Source organism: Pogona vitticeps, chromosome 1 (genome assembly GCF_051106095.1).
Source record: "Pogona vitticeps strain Pit_001003342236 chromosome 1, PviZW2.1, whole genome shotgun sequence".
Lineage (NCBI taxonomy): Eukaryota > Metazoa > Chordata > Lepidosauria > Squamata > Agamidae > Pogona > Pogona vitticeps.
In genome coordinates this window covers 143,953,601-143,968,788 of record NC_135783.1, presented here as the reverse complement: position 1 = coordinate 143,968,788, position 15,188 = coordinate 143,953,601, and positions in this window count along the sequence as shown.

Genomic DNA, 15,188 nt, shown 5'->3' with positions numbered 1-15,188 from the left:
TCAAGCTAAGGTTTATTTTTGTTATGAGATCACACATTGCTGACACTGACCACACATCTGTGACCAGCCATAACTAGGAGACTGTGGTTAGGTTTTCCATACTAATTCTGGAGGATAACGGTGAAAATTATAGGCATTATCCCTACAGATTCTCTATTCATATTGCAGAATGATAATCAGGACTGATGAAGAATAATTTCTGAACCTGGAAAATCTTAGCTCAATTTACACTTTCAAAATAAACACATGTGTTGAAAAACATCCCCTTTACACTTAATGAATGCACATTTTGATTTTGGTATAAGATTTTGATTTTGTCTGCCACAGTATACAATATATAGAACCATATACTTTATAAAGACATCATTTGTTGTTTCAAATATGCACGCAACTCAGTTTCTTTTTCTTCTATGGTAGATCTCAGCAGGCCATTTTAAAGCCATTTTAAAAGCTACTTGTGTTTCTAACTGTGGATTTGTTTCCTGTATTCATGTACGATGCCAGTTATTGTAACAACAGTATACTAAAGATGAGATAACGTAATGCTAGAATAAAATAAAATAAGAACCTATTGTTTTCAGCTCTTATAATTCATCTTAAGCACCCCAATATAATGGAAACAAAAGACAAGGTGATCCGGGCCAGGTAAATCAAAGGCTGTGAACCAGGTTCACAGTCTTCTACATAATACATTTGATTTTCCATCAACATCTTATTAGCTGCTCTGCTGCCAGTTTCTACGTTTCATGTATTCCATCAGATTGTCTTCCTTATAACGAATGATATGAAATAAAAGCAACATTTTCTTATTTCATTCTAGTATTTGTTGCCTTTTTCTCAAGGACATTATTCTCTCAGGATCACAAACCAGCTTGCAAATATTTCCAATTGATGTCTGTATTTTGTCATCTTCACCTCTTACTGCAGGTGTTATAGATTATCCAGACTTGCTATAAGTAAACCACATCAGAGGACAGGGAGGGGGCAGCTGTTTATAATCATATGGTTGACTATATATGGCGTGGACGCATAATAACTTCACAGAATTTACAATAGGAAAAGCTCTGCTACATGTATCCTAGGACTCTTCAATTTGAGGTAGAAGTTCCCCTAAAAAGTATTGTCTTCTGCAGGATTGGTTTAGGTAATTTTTTCCTCATCCAGATGATGCAAGGCTTGATGTGATGTTTTCAGTGTCTTTTCCTTTTCCTGCTTTTTAATCTCTGCTGAAGATATTTCTATTTTATTCTAGGGCTTGTTCTAGGTGAGAGAGCTGAAGTTTAGTGCTATGCCACATTCAGTGGGAGACTTATTTCTTTACCAGAAGCTCCTGGTAGGGAAGTCATTAATTGGCAAACAAATATATTTAAAAAATGAAAACGGAATAACAGCTAAAGTGTGATGATCCAGGAGGGAGGTGGACTTCAATCACTTCCTGAAAGGAAGCAGGTTTTAAAGGCCATCTTCCTTCATGACAAACCTCGGAGAACCACAACTGTTTGGGGTGGAACTTTTGCTCCTTCTGGAAGAGCCTCACATGTCTATGAATAATTAGTATCACAAACACAGAACATAAGAATGAAAGAAATCGGCCTTACCTTGAGTCTTACCTTGACTAGAAGTCCATTTAGCCCCATTTTGTCATATGTGACTAGCAGTAGAGACATTTCTGGGGTTCAGGTAGGATTCTTCCCTAGCCCTACCTGGACAATTTTCTCATCCAATAGTCAGGCCCCACCTTCCTCTACCTTCTGAAATTAGAGAGGATTTGGGTTTATTTCGAACAGCCTTGTGAACTAGCAACTGAGTCTGAATAAAGACAGTTTCAGAAGTCCTTAGGAAAAAGTAATGAAAACCTTCTGGAAATATTACGAAAACCTTCTTGAGATGAATGAACACTTCATAACCTTTCATGCCGCTAGCTGCATGTATGTTGCTTGTGTGGGTGGGTGGAAAACAAGGTTACACCTAATGGCTCTGTGTGGGAGCACTCTGTTTCAGGCCTGAGAGGTATATAGTTGTGAGTGGCCCTTGAGCCTCCCGCCATGGAAGGGTCATTAGAATGGATGAAGTAAATATCTTTATTTCAGTTAACTGCAAGTAAAACATAGCCAGCTTGGCATAAAACAGAATTCAGTCACTTTTAGGGTGCCATGGAGTTTAACGTTCCCCCAAATGGGATAATTCCAGTCCTCATGGCTGGGGGGGAAGGGGCAGAACCTCATCTCCTCCATCAGCTGCAGCACACCTCTCAGGTGTGTTATCCATGGCGTGTAACAACAAGGATGCCTGATGCAGACTTTTAGATGGGCTTGCAACAGGGTAGCCTCAACTACAACTCTAGCTATGCCTAGACCCTCGGGCGTTGCTGACATGGCCATGGCACTGTATGCCTCCTATGAAGCATGACCAAAGCCTAAGAGGTCTTGCCTTTCCAGTGCGGGGACCAATGATGGAATGGGAAGTGGGACAGCTGTTCGGTCTGGTGCGTCCCTCTGGTGGGAGCCCAGAGGTGGGATAGGGCACCCTGTGGCTTGCCTGGTGCTGGTCCCTCCAGTGCTTCAACTCCCATGATCTGGCTTTGTCCCGACACATCAGTGCCACTTTCTCTAGAAGGACAAAGAACTTCTCCCAGCTGCCAGTGTCTGGGTTGTGGTGGCAGATAGTCTCCTAACTCAGGTGAGCGTTATACCAACACAGGCATTTCCTGGGCTTCCAGCATCTCCTAATCTTCTGTCTCGCTCCTGTCCTTAAATCTCCAGGCTCCCATGCTCACCCACATGACCTCCAGGTCATCACCTGCATCTCTGCCCCAGGTAAGCTCTGCCTGTGAATTTGCGCAGTTGCTCATGAGGAGGTGGAAGGCCTTCTTGAGATGAATGAACACTTCAGAACCTTTCATCCCCTAGCGGGGACAAAACTATCAGGCCCACATTGTACATTAAGCATGTTTGTCCAGGTGATCCCAAGGCAAGACCTCTTCCATCCTTTAAAATGAGGGTCAACCATTTCTATATACATTAAGGTTATTCCTTTGGTTCCATACTGTTTGACAATGAAAAAGAAAAAGATTCTCCAAAGAAATGATGTCTCTTATTCCACTTGGTTGCAACAGCCAAATTTGCTCTCTCTGTATATGTTAACGACTCAGTGTGCCAAGAAGAGCTTGCTTCCTTAATTGCTTGGTACTTTTCCCTTCTTGACTGCCCTCTCTTTTGAATCCCCCCATGGAGCACACGGATATAATTAGAACTGCACTGAGCCATTCTCTGCAACGGTTGAATAGGAAAACCAGAGGACAGAACAGAGTTATTTTCCCAGTCCACCAGATAAGAACCGCCATCCTTTTCCAATCCTGTTTACTGACACTTCTCCCTCACCTGTGCCGAAGTTTCTGTTCACCTTATTACATCTTGTCTTCCTCAAACATTAATTAGGGTGATCCCAGCCGATGATGAGAGTCAGTGTGGCGCAGTGGATAGAGTGTCGGATGAGGGCTCAGGAGACCACCATTAGGCTTGCTGGCAAGAAGAAGGAAGCTTTCTGAAAAAGCTACGTGTAATCCCAACCAAAAGAGAAAGCTGTAATGGATGGTACCATTATATAAATCAGATTTGGCTAGTTTTAGCAGTCACATTCCACGGGGAATGACCCATCTCCTTGCTGATGCCAAGCATAAATCTGCAGGCAAGAGAATAGCGAACAGGACCTCCTTTGAAGCTTGCAGTTGCCTAGAGAGTATTGGGGTGGGTGGAATTATTTAAAAGAATCTGGTCCATATCAATATGCATCCAGTTCACATCTACATTCTTGAGAAGCAGGTATAGGAAAAGCGACTTTCTTAGGTTTTCATGATTATTTAGCAACGTAGGGCGAAAAAGCAAAAATCCTGCAGAAATACGAGGGCTGGTTTGGCGCATCCCCAGCCTCCCTGTTCTCCAACTTTTCAGGCTAAAGTGGAGTTAAACTGAAATCTTTCTCATCTGATAAAGAAGGAAATAATCCCAGATGTTAAAATAGGTTGTCAGAAACACACTGACAAGTGTAGATAGAATGTGATTTATGGACCTTTAACTTTTCAAATTAAAATCTTATATCCTTAGGTAATACAGTGGTGCTGGTGCGCATTGAATTCTAGCACTGCATTCCAAATTATCTATATCACATTAATTTACCATAGATCTGTTTCAGTTGTTTGAGTAAAATGGACAAGATAAATTGAATTAGCTTGAAGTTTGAGATTGGAAAAGGGGAGGGGGAAATCTCATGGAAAAAAAAACCTGACAGAGTCTCTAGGAATCAACCTTCACAATTGCACCTCGGGAAAAAAAAATCAAGGCAGCATTTAAAGAACACATCCATTAAAGTATTCTGCTGGCAAGCAGTTTGAAGCAAGCAAGAAGGATTTGTTCCTGAACAGATTTTCCTCCCAGATGAGGAAAATAAACCACTTATTATCCAAACACTTTTACCTGCCAATCATCACCATCATCATCTTGTGCAATCAAGTCAATTCTGACTTACGGTGACCCTTTTCAGGGTTTCCCAAGTAGAGAATACTCAGAAGCAGTTTGCTATCCCCTTCTTCTCGGGGCGCCCTGGGACTGTGCAGCTTGCCCAAGGCCACCCAGGCTGGCTCTACTCGCAGGAGGCACATTGGGGAATCAAACTCCTCTGGCTCTGCATCTAGATAGCTAAACCACTCAGCTATCCAGCCAGCTTTTACCTATCAAATCCAGGAAGCCTTCTATGGAAAAAGTTTACCAGTGAGAGAGAGGTAGGAGAAGCCTTCAACAGCAAGAAAAAGAACCCAGAACAGGTCACAATAGAAAATGACTTTGAAGAAGCGATTCTGCCGTACCTGCTTAGAATTTCAAGAAGGCAACCCATTTTCCACCTCATCTAAATTTCAAAGATGCTGAAAACATCTTGAGAAATGTTTTCATTTTTCGGTTTTGTTTTTGCTTTGTTTGCTGCCTTAGTTTAGGTTCACATATCATGAGTTGCTTGGATTTGTGTACCGACAGATAATGAGGCAACATCAGACAATACATCATAACAATAACAGTGGGGGTAATGAAAGAAAAGTCATTTATCTTTCTCTTTCCACGCTCTGCCTGTGAAAGAATCTGAAAATCACAACTAGCCAGATTTGAATAAATATTTTTGGTGCAAAACATTCATTTGAATAAAAAGGATCAGAGACTTCCGTTACTTACTCTACAGAACTTGGATGGGAAAAGAAACAAAGAGATGAAGGACTGATCTTTATCAACAAAACAAATGCCGCCTTTTTGAACATTCCTGCAAATATTGGTAGTATCTTGAGGTTATTGGTAATCTCCTGTGCCAGAAATACCTTGTAAGACAATATCTCAAAAGTGGTATCCATTATTCCCTGCCTTTCCTTTCTCCCTTTTGAATTCTCTGCAGCCCAGAGGAATCTGTTAGAAATTTCATTAAGCCTCAATATTTGCCTCTGCAGGTAGAGCTAATTAGATTTAAAAGAATTATTAGAAAAGTGTATTTTCCTTTGGTTCTTCATAATGTTGATGTTGGAATTAACAGTAATTGATTCAAATCCGTGGCTCAATTATACCAGAACTTTTTAAGTCTACTTTGTACATGTAAGAAAAAACATTTTGTCATTCCAAGGGAAGATCAAGAGATGTAGCTAAAGGGCAAGATCTAAGAGAGGTGTGCTCAGCAGGTTCTCTTGCAGTTGGCTGTAGGAAAAGCAAGAACCCAGTGTGCTCATGACTCTTGGACTCAACACAAACGAGAGGGGACTGAGGAGGAGAAGAACCTGGTTCGATTCTTGTTGCCTTTGCGCGCCGATGCTCTGAAACCATTGATGTGCCTTTTCCCCCCAACATACATTCCACTTTTTGCTTCAGAAAGACCAAGCGGACATTTTACAATCACAGCACATACTCCATCCAAGGAGTTCAAGGGAGGACGCGTGGTTTCCACTACTCATTGACGTTGCCTTCACAAAACATACATACATACAAACAAAAACACTCAAGTCTACGATCATTCTGTTTACATGGTGGTTGAATGGGGGATAGGACTCTTTTCCAGAACTGCACTAGACTAGCTTTTGCACATGATGACCTCTGACCCATACTGTGCATTTGGTCAAATTCTCCAATGAAACTGCAGCTGCACCCATCTACATGCTAAGCAGAGATAAGGCTAAGGCTACAGCAGTCTAGGATAATGTCCTTGGCTGTCACAGCCACATTATACTAGACTGCCATCCCTGAAAAACTTTGCACTGGCTGGACAGGCAAATCATGTTGTCCCTGAATTAATGAATAATCTGAAACTCAAGCAAATAAAGGACCACAATGTCAATGTTGCACTGCCAGGCATAGTTTCCTTCTCTCTTAGAAGCAGTTCATTGTATCTTTCCAGCTGTTGCATATATTTAAAAAATGACAGCAATTGTTTGCCATCTTCTAACTGAGGTTCAGGTTTCCAAAGCTGTAATTAAGCTGTATCACTAATGAACATCTATGGATTCAAAAGGGAACAAATGACCAGTGTCATGTCCTCTTATTAGACAGCATGAGTATGGATTCAGTTACTTGCATATTAAATATATGAATGATCACCTGGTTTCTCCCCCTCCCCAAAGAAAAGAATGTCACATTGGGCAATATAGTTAGAGAAGCATCTCTAAGATGCTGCAACAAGCAGCGAAAGAGCAAACACTACATTTTCTTGCTCTTATGTCATGGCACCTAGGCACCATGAGCATGTGGTCAATGGGCAGCATGGTGCATGATCTCTTATTCTTTCTCTCCTGATTTGTAAACTTACTAAGGAGGCAGTCTGGCACCATGAGCATGTGGTCAATGGGCAGCATGGTGCATGATCTCTTATTCTTTCTCTCCTGATTTGTAAACTTACTAAGGAGACACTGTGTATTTCCTTTCCACCTGAACATGGGGTTTGCATTAAGGAAGGACTTTTGTAGACTTACAGAGCCATCTTAGGGTCAAAGATGATATCCTTACCTTGTATTGGAAAGCAGTAGTGTAGTCACAAATTCAGGAGTACAGGTTCCCTCCTATGAAGTTTACTCAGACATACATGCTCATTCAATGCGCATGCTCCTTTTCCTACCTGAGGATGTATATACACCTTGACAAGCTCCAAATGATTAGTTAGCTGCAGGTACCTGGGGCAGCAGGGAGGCAGGAATCCATGGAGGTGGAAGAGAAAAGCTGCCATCCACAGACCAGCCTCCCCTTCTTCTTGCATGGCTTGTGAAATGCAGAGGTGCCAGATGCTATTATAGCTTTACTATTACCACTCAATGTTCTTTTATGCTATCTTCTCCTTCTTTTAGGTTCAGCAACAGGAAACTGCAACACACACACACACACACACACACACACACACACACACACACACACACACACACACACACACAAGTTGGGTGGGGAAGAAGGAGAGAAGCACATTTTTCCAGGCAGCCCAATGAGTGAGTTGCAGAATCCCTTGACAATGACTTTTTTTGCGATGGCTATTGTGATTGCAAAGCGATGGTTCCTATGGGGGAAATCCACTTTACGTTGATTAGGTCCCTGCTTCACGAACCGTTTGTTTGCTAAACGATGATTTTTTCCGGTTCCAGAAAATGGCTTCCCTTCACAAAATGGCTTCCCTCCCTTCACAAAATGGCTGTTTTCCAGACAGAAGCTTTGGAAGACAGCGATTCTAAACAGCTGATCAGCGGTTCTCTATGGGCGATCTTTACTGGACGATGAGGTATTTACCCATAGGAACGCATTAACCAGTTTTCAATGCATTCCAATAGGGATTTTTTTCCACATGACGACGATTTCGCTGTATAGCGATTTTCCTGGAACGGATTATCGTTGTCATGCGGGGCACCACTGTACATTCAAACAAAGACTGGCCATGAATAGCCAAGCTTCATCCAAGTCATCCTAATTGGGCAGACAGGCAAGTGAGAGGGCAAGATGACTCCCGTGGCCCTGGACAGAGAATCAGGCAGGATAAGATCAAAACTGAAGGGAGGGCAATTTTGAAGAAGGGTCCAATGTAAAGATACACAAGACAGTATTTACCTATGGGGAGTAGGAGGAGGGAATGATCTATCAGACCCATTAGAAAGGGACCCTGCAGGAGAAGAACTAGTGCTTTGGCCCCTGCAGGGTCACACAACTACACCATCACCTCCATGGTGTCTCAGAGAAGCCGACTGGTTTAGAAGGTACTAGTCCAGTGTAGGCTGCCTGAAACACACAGGTCTGCCCTCCAACCCTGTCCACTCCCAATAGCCACTAAGATGTATTGAAGACACAAACTCCCAGCGGGGTGGCAAGACTATACCACTGTTTCAAAGGGCTACTTCTTTAAGTGGTGAAAGATGCCTGCTTATCCCAACACAAGTTGTCTTCAACACTATTGTCTAGAAAACTAGTAATTTGTGTGTGTGGTTGGTAAGCGGGAAATAAAAAATGGATTTCGCTTGCAACTCTGTTCAGGCAGCTCCTTTTCAGAAGAGGTGGTGCCTTAAATAATGAAAAACATCTTAAGTATATAGTTTGGTCCCTAGTAGTTTTCAGAATAACCTCCCAAATGGGACCTTGTAAAGGGAGCAGGTAAGAGTTGAGATGGCCCCGCAAACAGAGCAGAAGCATCTTCTATGAATGGCATGTTCTGTCACAGAGTAGACCTCTGCCTGATTTTTAGGAGTTAATTTACCCCAGACAAAGTGCGGTGTAGTGGACAGAGTGATGGATTAGGACTAGAGAGAGGCATGAATCAATTCAGCCCGTTTGGTCAGAATTCATATGCATGGCTCATCGGGTGTGCCATGCATATGAATGGCACTTTGGGTGCCGAGCATTTCCTCCCCCCACCCCTTGGCTGGCTGCCCCAATCACAATCCAGTGCATGCCACTTGGGTCCTCCTTCTCAGGAGGCGGCTCAGTTGGGGCAGGAGCTCAGGCTTCCCTTCCCTATCTCCTCTGGCAGCCAACCACTCAGACAAGGAGGTGCTACACAGCTGTTGAGTGGTCCGCTGCCAGGGGAGGTGAGGAAGGGAAGCCCATGCGTCGGCCTGAACTGGACAGCCTCCTGAGAAAGAGGACTGAGGTGGTGGGCGGCAGGTTGTGAATGGGGCAGCTGGCTGGGGAGGGGTATGTATTTTGATGAAACGGGACAAATCAATTTGTGCCCATCTCAAATTATGACTTAGACCTGGGTTTGAATCCCCACCAAACCATGGAAACACACGGCAAATTCTGTGTGGGGAACTATTACACCCACTCCATTAAGTAGCTCACCTACCTTGAAAATCCTCTCAAGGTCTCTGGAAGTTGACAGTACATACACACAGAACATTTTACCTGAGATTAATGACATCAACTTTTTGTTTGACAGGAACAGTTGGGGTTACTCTAAGACTTCTGTATATTTCTGTACAACGTTCTGGCAAATGATAGAGGTACAAGGCGGCAGCAGTGGCTGAGTGGGTCCTCTTCCCTTTCTTCTTCACCTTGGCTTCCTCTCAGTTAATTCCAGTATGATCAGTGAACCTGAGGCATGAAATCAGCACTGGAGAAGTCCACTTAGGATCACTCTGGACCCATTCACCTGATATCTAAAAGAAGGGTTAAGGTTTTAGAGACAAAGAGTGTTGTAAATTGTGTATGTAGTCCATAGCACAAAGTTGTTCAGCAATTTGGTCCCATTATGGCTATTCCATTGTCATTATCATGATAACAGCCTCATGAAAACATTGCTTGCAGTAATGCAGGCCCATTATTCATTTTGCATCATATTTTTTTTTCTTTTTTCTCTTTTGGCTACAAGCTACTACTCCATTATTCCTTGCAGAGCCTCTGGGCAGATTATATACAGCCTTCAATATTAATATTAAAACAAATTCTCTATCCTCCTTTGGCAGCCTATTTCATCCCCCCCCCCCCTTATCTTTCCTCAGAATAATAAGGAAATGTCTTGAGTTTAAACTAAATATTCCCCATTGCACTCTCAGATCACTGCTCTATGATTTTCTTTTTCTTGATTAGTTATAACAATTGATTCTTCTGCTTTTAAATACTTCCATCCCTTCATGCTTTTTTACAGACTGGAATCATGGTATTTCTTTTCTATTTTTATCCCTGAAACTTGACAAGTTTTCTTAAGAGCTGCTCCCCTCTTTCAGATATTATTTTGAATCTATCACATGATTTCTGTGTTTTTTTTCCTTGGCATTTCAATTCCTTTAGTTTTTGATATAAAATTGACATATTAGCCTGCGAGCTAAAGAACAATGCAGTAGTATCCTGGTATCCTCAGGGTTCCAAGCCCCCTGCGGATGCAGGAAACAGCAGATAAATGAAGCATTTACTTACAGTTTCTTTGGTCTCTGTGCATAGTTGAGAGAGAACGCCCTGGATTAGTCTTGCCAAAGGACTGGGTTTTCTGCTCTCCTGTTGACAAGGGAGCCTTCCCTGAAACCAGCAACTCCCCCCCTCACAAGTGTGGCTTCTCCATGCTACCAGAACAGGGGTGGGCAATTAATTTCTATAGGGGGGGCACATGAAAAATCTGAACTGTGTTCGGGGGCCGAACCAGCTTTACTTAAAAATAAAATGAAACAGTGATGTTATGATTGTTTTTATTTTAAACTTGTTAATCTTCACAAATACTAAAGAGGGTTTTTTCCGGTATGTTAAAGATAAGCAATTGATCAACTTTAGACAAAAAGCTATAAATGGTTTTTATGTTCAAAACTGTCCGTGGATTGGACAGGAGCGGCTCGTGGGCCATATGTGGCCCTCGGGCCGCACTTTGCCCAAGTTTGTACCAGAAGCTGCTTTCCTCAGAGAAATCAGACCACAAGTGCATTTCCTTAAGCCATCTATGTATAGCGGAGTCTCTAGTTCCATCTAGTGACCAGTCATGGTAATACATCTTGGGATCTTGCATTTCTGTGGTTTTTGTTTGTTTTGTTTTTTGTTTTTTGTTTTTACAGGCAGCAGATAAGTGACACCATGGTACTGATCCCATGGACATGGCAGTCCTACTGCATTGATTGGTGGACAATAGCTTTAGTGGAACCAACCAAAAATGTGCCTACTTTTGACTTCACTAGGACTCTTCAGCAGGCCATGTGGTAAAAATAAAACTAGAGGATGAGAAAGGAAACAGATGAAATCCTATATTGACAGTGAGATTAGAAATGAATGTCACTCTAGACTGAATGAAGCACTGGCGTCAGGTAGGTATCAGGTGGCACCGTCACATTGACAGGACTGTGTGTGTGTTTCATAACAAGGCAGGGATGGGCCCATCTCCCAATTTTAGACTGAAGCACCCCTGTGTTTGATCCATGAGCTACCATTGCTGAGATGAATTATTTAGCACTTTCCATTTCAGAAGGCACAAGGCTAACTACAACTCAGAGATCTGTCCACAACCATGGATGAAGCACTAAGGTCCCTCAGACAGCAGAGAGCACAAACAAACAAAAGGCAGTCTTTATATTAGCAGACCTGGAGATTACCTTGAAAGGAAAAACAGCCTCCAAATATTTACCAAATGCTGCTGGGATTTATGTTCTTAAATTCATGAACCCTGTTCAGTGGTCCTTGTGAAGGTTGTTGTAGGTATCCTTCAGTCTCGAGACTATTTATTCATTCATTTGTTTGTTTGTTTGTTTGTTTGTTAGATTTATATCCCGCCCATCTAGTAAATTCTACCACTCTGGGCGGATTACAGCATAAAATAATACAAGAACATTTCCATACAAAAATAACAAAAATAACAAATGGTGTGCAGAAATATAGTAAATAATAGATAGAAAGGAAAAGAAAGAGTCAGATGTTGACAGGAGGGAAGGCCTGGATGTACATCCATGTTTTTAGCTGACTTTTAAAAGTACCCAGCGTAGGGGCCTCACGAATCTCTGGAGGGAGGTTATTCCAAAGATGAGGAGCCACCGCCGAGAAGGCCCGGTTTCGTGTCTTTTCCCTCCGTGCCTCCCTTGGTGTCAGGCTCCTCAACCTCACCTCCTGACTCGCACAGGTGATCCAAGTAGATCTTGGTGGGAGCAGGCTTTCCACCAAGTATCGAGGTCCTAAACCGTTTAGGGCCTTATAGGTAAGCATTAGAACTTTGAAGTCAATGTGGAAACGAATGGGCAGCCAGTGCAGCAAGGCCAGAGTGGGAGAAATATGTTGGTGTTTTCTCACTCCGGTGAGGAGTCTGGCCGCTGCATTTTGCACCACTTGAAGTTTCCGCATCAGCCTCAAAGGCAGCCCCACGTAGAGCGTGTTACAGTGGTCTAATCTTGAGATTACGAGCGCATGTACCAAGGTAGTGAGCGCCCCTGTGTCAAGGTAGGGTCGCAACTGGGCAATCTGCCAAAGGTGGAAAAAGGCGGTGCGAACTACCAACACCACCTGGGTTTCCATAGTGAGCGTTGGGTCCAGATGTACCCCCAAGCTGTGAACCCCACTCTTAGCAGCCAGGGTTACCCCCCGAAAAGTGAGAGAGTCACCCAGGCCACCAACTCCAAGGGCGTCCACCCTCAGAACTTCCGTCTTGTCCGGGTTCAGACTCAGCCCACTTTCCTGCATCCACTGCAGTACTTCCCCTAGGCAGCGCTGGAGGGACAGGACAGCATCACCTGCAGTTGGTAAAAAGGAGATGTAGAGCTGGGTGTCATCAGCATATTGATGACACGAGGTTCCACACCCCCTGATGACCCCACCCAGTGGCCTCATATAGATATTAATGTGCTCTGAATAGAGGTCTTGAAACAGTGTCTATTGTGGCTGAGAAGGCCAATTTGAGAGTGACAATCCCTTCCACACTGAAGACAAATACAATCTGTCCCCCGTCCAGCTCCCTGATTTTGCTGGTTCCGGGACTGCCTCTTTGCCTCGGCCTGCTGGACAAGGGTCTCTTCAGAATGGGAGAGGCCGTGATGCACTGCCTGCCTCCAGGCTGAATGCTCAGATGTCAAGTTTTCCCACCTGTTGAGGTCCATTCCTAAGGACTTCAGATCCTTCCTGCAGATATCCTTGTATTTCAGCTGTGGTCTCCCTCTGGGATGCTTTCCCTGCACTAATTCTCCTTACAGGAGATCTTTTAGAATCCGACCATCAGCCATTCTCACAACATGTCTGAGCCAATGTAGACGTGCTAAAAATTCCACCTTGATCTAGGACTACTCTATTTGGAACTTTGTCTTGCTAGGTGATACCAAAAATGCATTGGAGACAATGCATATGGAACATATTCAGCTTCCTCTCCTGCTGTGCACAAAGGGTCCAGAACTCACTGAAGTACAGGAGTGCACTCAGGAAACAGGCTCTATAGACCTGGATTTTGGTGTATGCCGTCAGCTTCTTATTAAGACATACTCTCTTTGTGAGTCTAGAGAACATGGTAGCTGCTTTGCCAATGTGTTTATCCAGCTCGACTTCTAGGGAGAGAGTGTCAGAGATCATTGAGACGAAGTCATGAACAACCTCCAATTCTTGTGTAGAGATGGTAATATAGGGAGGTGAGTCCATGCCCTGGCCCATGATTTGTGTTTTCTTCAGGCTGATTGTTAATCCAAAGTGTTGGCAGGCCTTACTAAAATGATTCATAAGTTGTTGGAGCTCTTCAATAGAATGGGCAACAACAATTGCATCATTGGTGAAGAGAAGGTCCCACATGCATTTCAACTGGACTTTGGTCTTTGGTCTCAATCTAGAGAGATTAAAGAGTTTTCCATCTGATCTAGTCCGGAGATAGACACCTTCTGTTGCAGTTCCAAAAGCGTGCTTCAGCATGACAGCAAAAAACATCCCAAACAGAGTCGTTGCAAGGACACAGCCCTGTTTCACTCTGCTTCGGATGTCAAAGGGATCCACTGCTGAGCCATCAAAAACTACAGTGTCCTTCATTTTCCCATGAAAGGATCTGATGATGTTAAGGAGTTGAGGTGGACATCCAGTGTTGGGAAGTATTTTAAAATGGCCTTCCCTGGTAACCAAGTCAAAGGCCTTTGTAAGATTTATGAAGGCCACAAAGAGTGGCTATCATTGCTCCCTACGTTTCTCCTTCAACTGTCTGAGGGAAAATATCATGTCAGTGGTGGATCTATTAGCTCGAAATCCACACTGTGATTCTGGATAGACTCTGTCTGCAAGCACTGGAAGCCTCTTCAGCACAACATGGGCAAGCAGCTTCCCTACAATGCTGAGAAGAGATATGCCATGGTAGCTATAGCAGTTGCCCCTGTCTCCTTTGTTCTTGCACAATGTGAAGATGTTTGCATCCTTCATGTCCTGTAGTACTCCGCCTTCCATCCAGCAAAGACAAAAGATTTCATACAGTTCGGTGGTGATGGTCTCTTTGCAGCACTTCAACAGGCATGTTATCCTTCCCAGGTGCCTTGCCGGAGGCGAGGGAATCCGCTTTTATTTCTGCTAAACTTGGTTCACTGTCCAACTCTTCCAAGACAGGCAGACACTCAATGTTATTCAGTGCTTCTTCGGTTACTACATTCTCTCTGGAATATAGCTCAGAGTAGTGCTGCACCTAGTGGTCCATCTGCTGTGCTCGGTCCTGGATGATCGCACCTGTAGCAGACTTCAGGGGAGCAGATTTCTTCTGTATTGGACCTAAAGCCTGCTTGATACCATCATACATTCCCTTGATGTTATCTGTGTCCACTGCTATCTGTATCTGAGAGCAGAGCTGAAGCCAATAATCATTGGAACATCTCCTGACAACCTGTTGGACTTTGCTACGGGCAGCTCGAAGAGCCTGCAAGTTATACTCACCAAGAGAGGTTTTGTATGCTGCTAGAGCTCTCCTCTTATCCTCAATGGCTGGCATCAACTCCTCCAAATGGACTTTGAACCAGTCTGCCAGTTTTGGTCTTCTTGCCAAATGTGGATAGGGCAGTGTTATAGACAACATTCTTGAAATGTTCCCATTTGCATTTGCATCAGCCAGGCCTGGAAGGGTTTCCTCAAGTGCTTGGGCAAATTCCTCCACTTTTCTTTGATCATGGGTCTTGCTGATGTCAATATGCTGTCTTCCTTCCTTTTTCGTGTGACACAATCTCTTTGTTCGCAGTTTTAGTCTACTACACAGTAGGGAGTGATCAGTATTGCAATCAGCACCCTGATAAC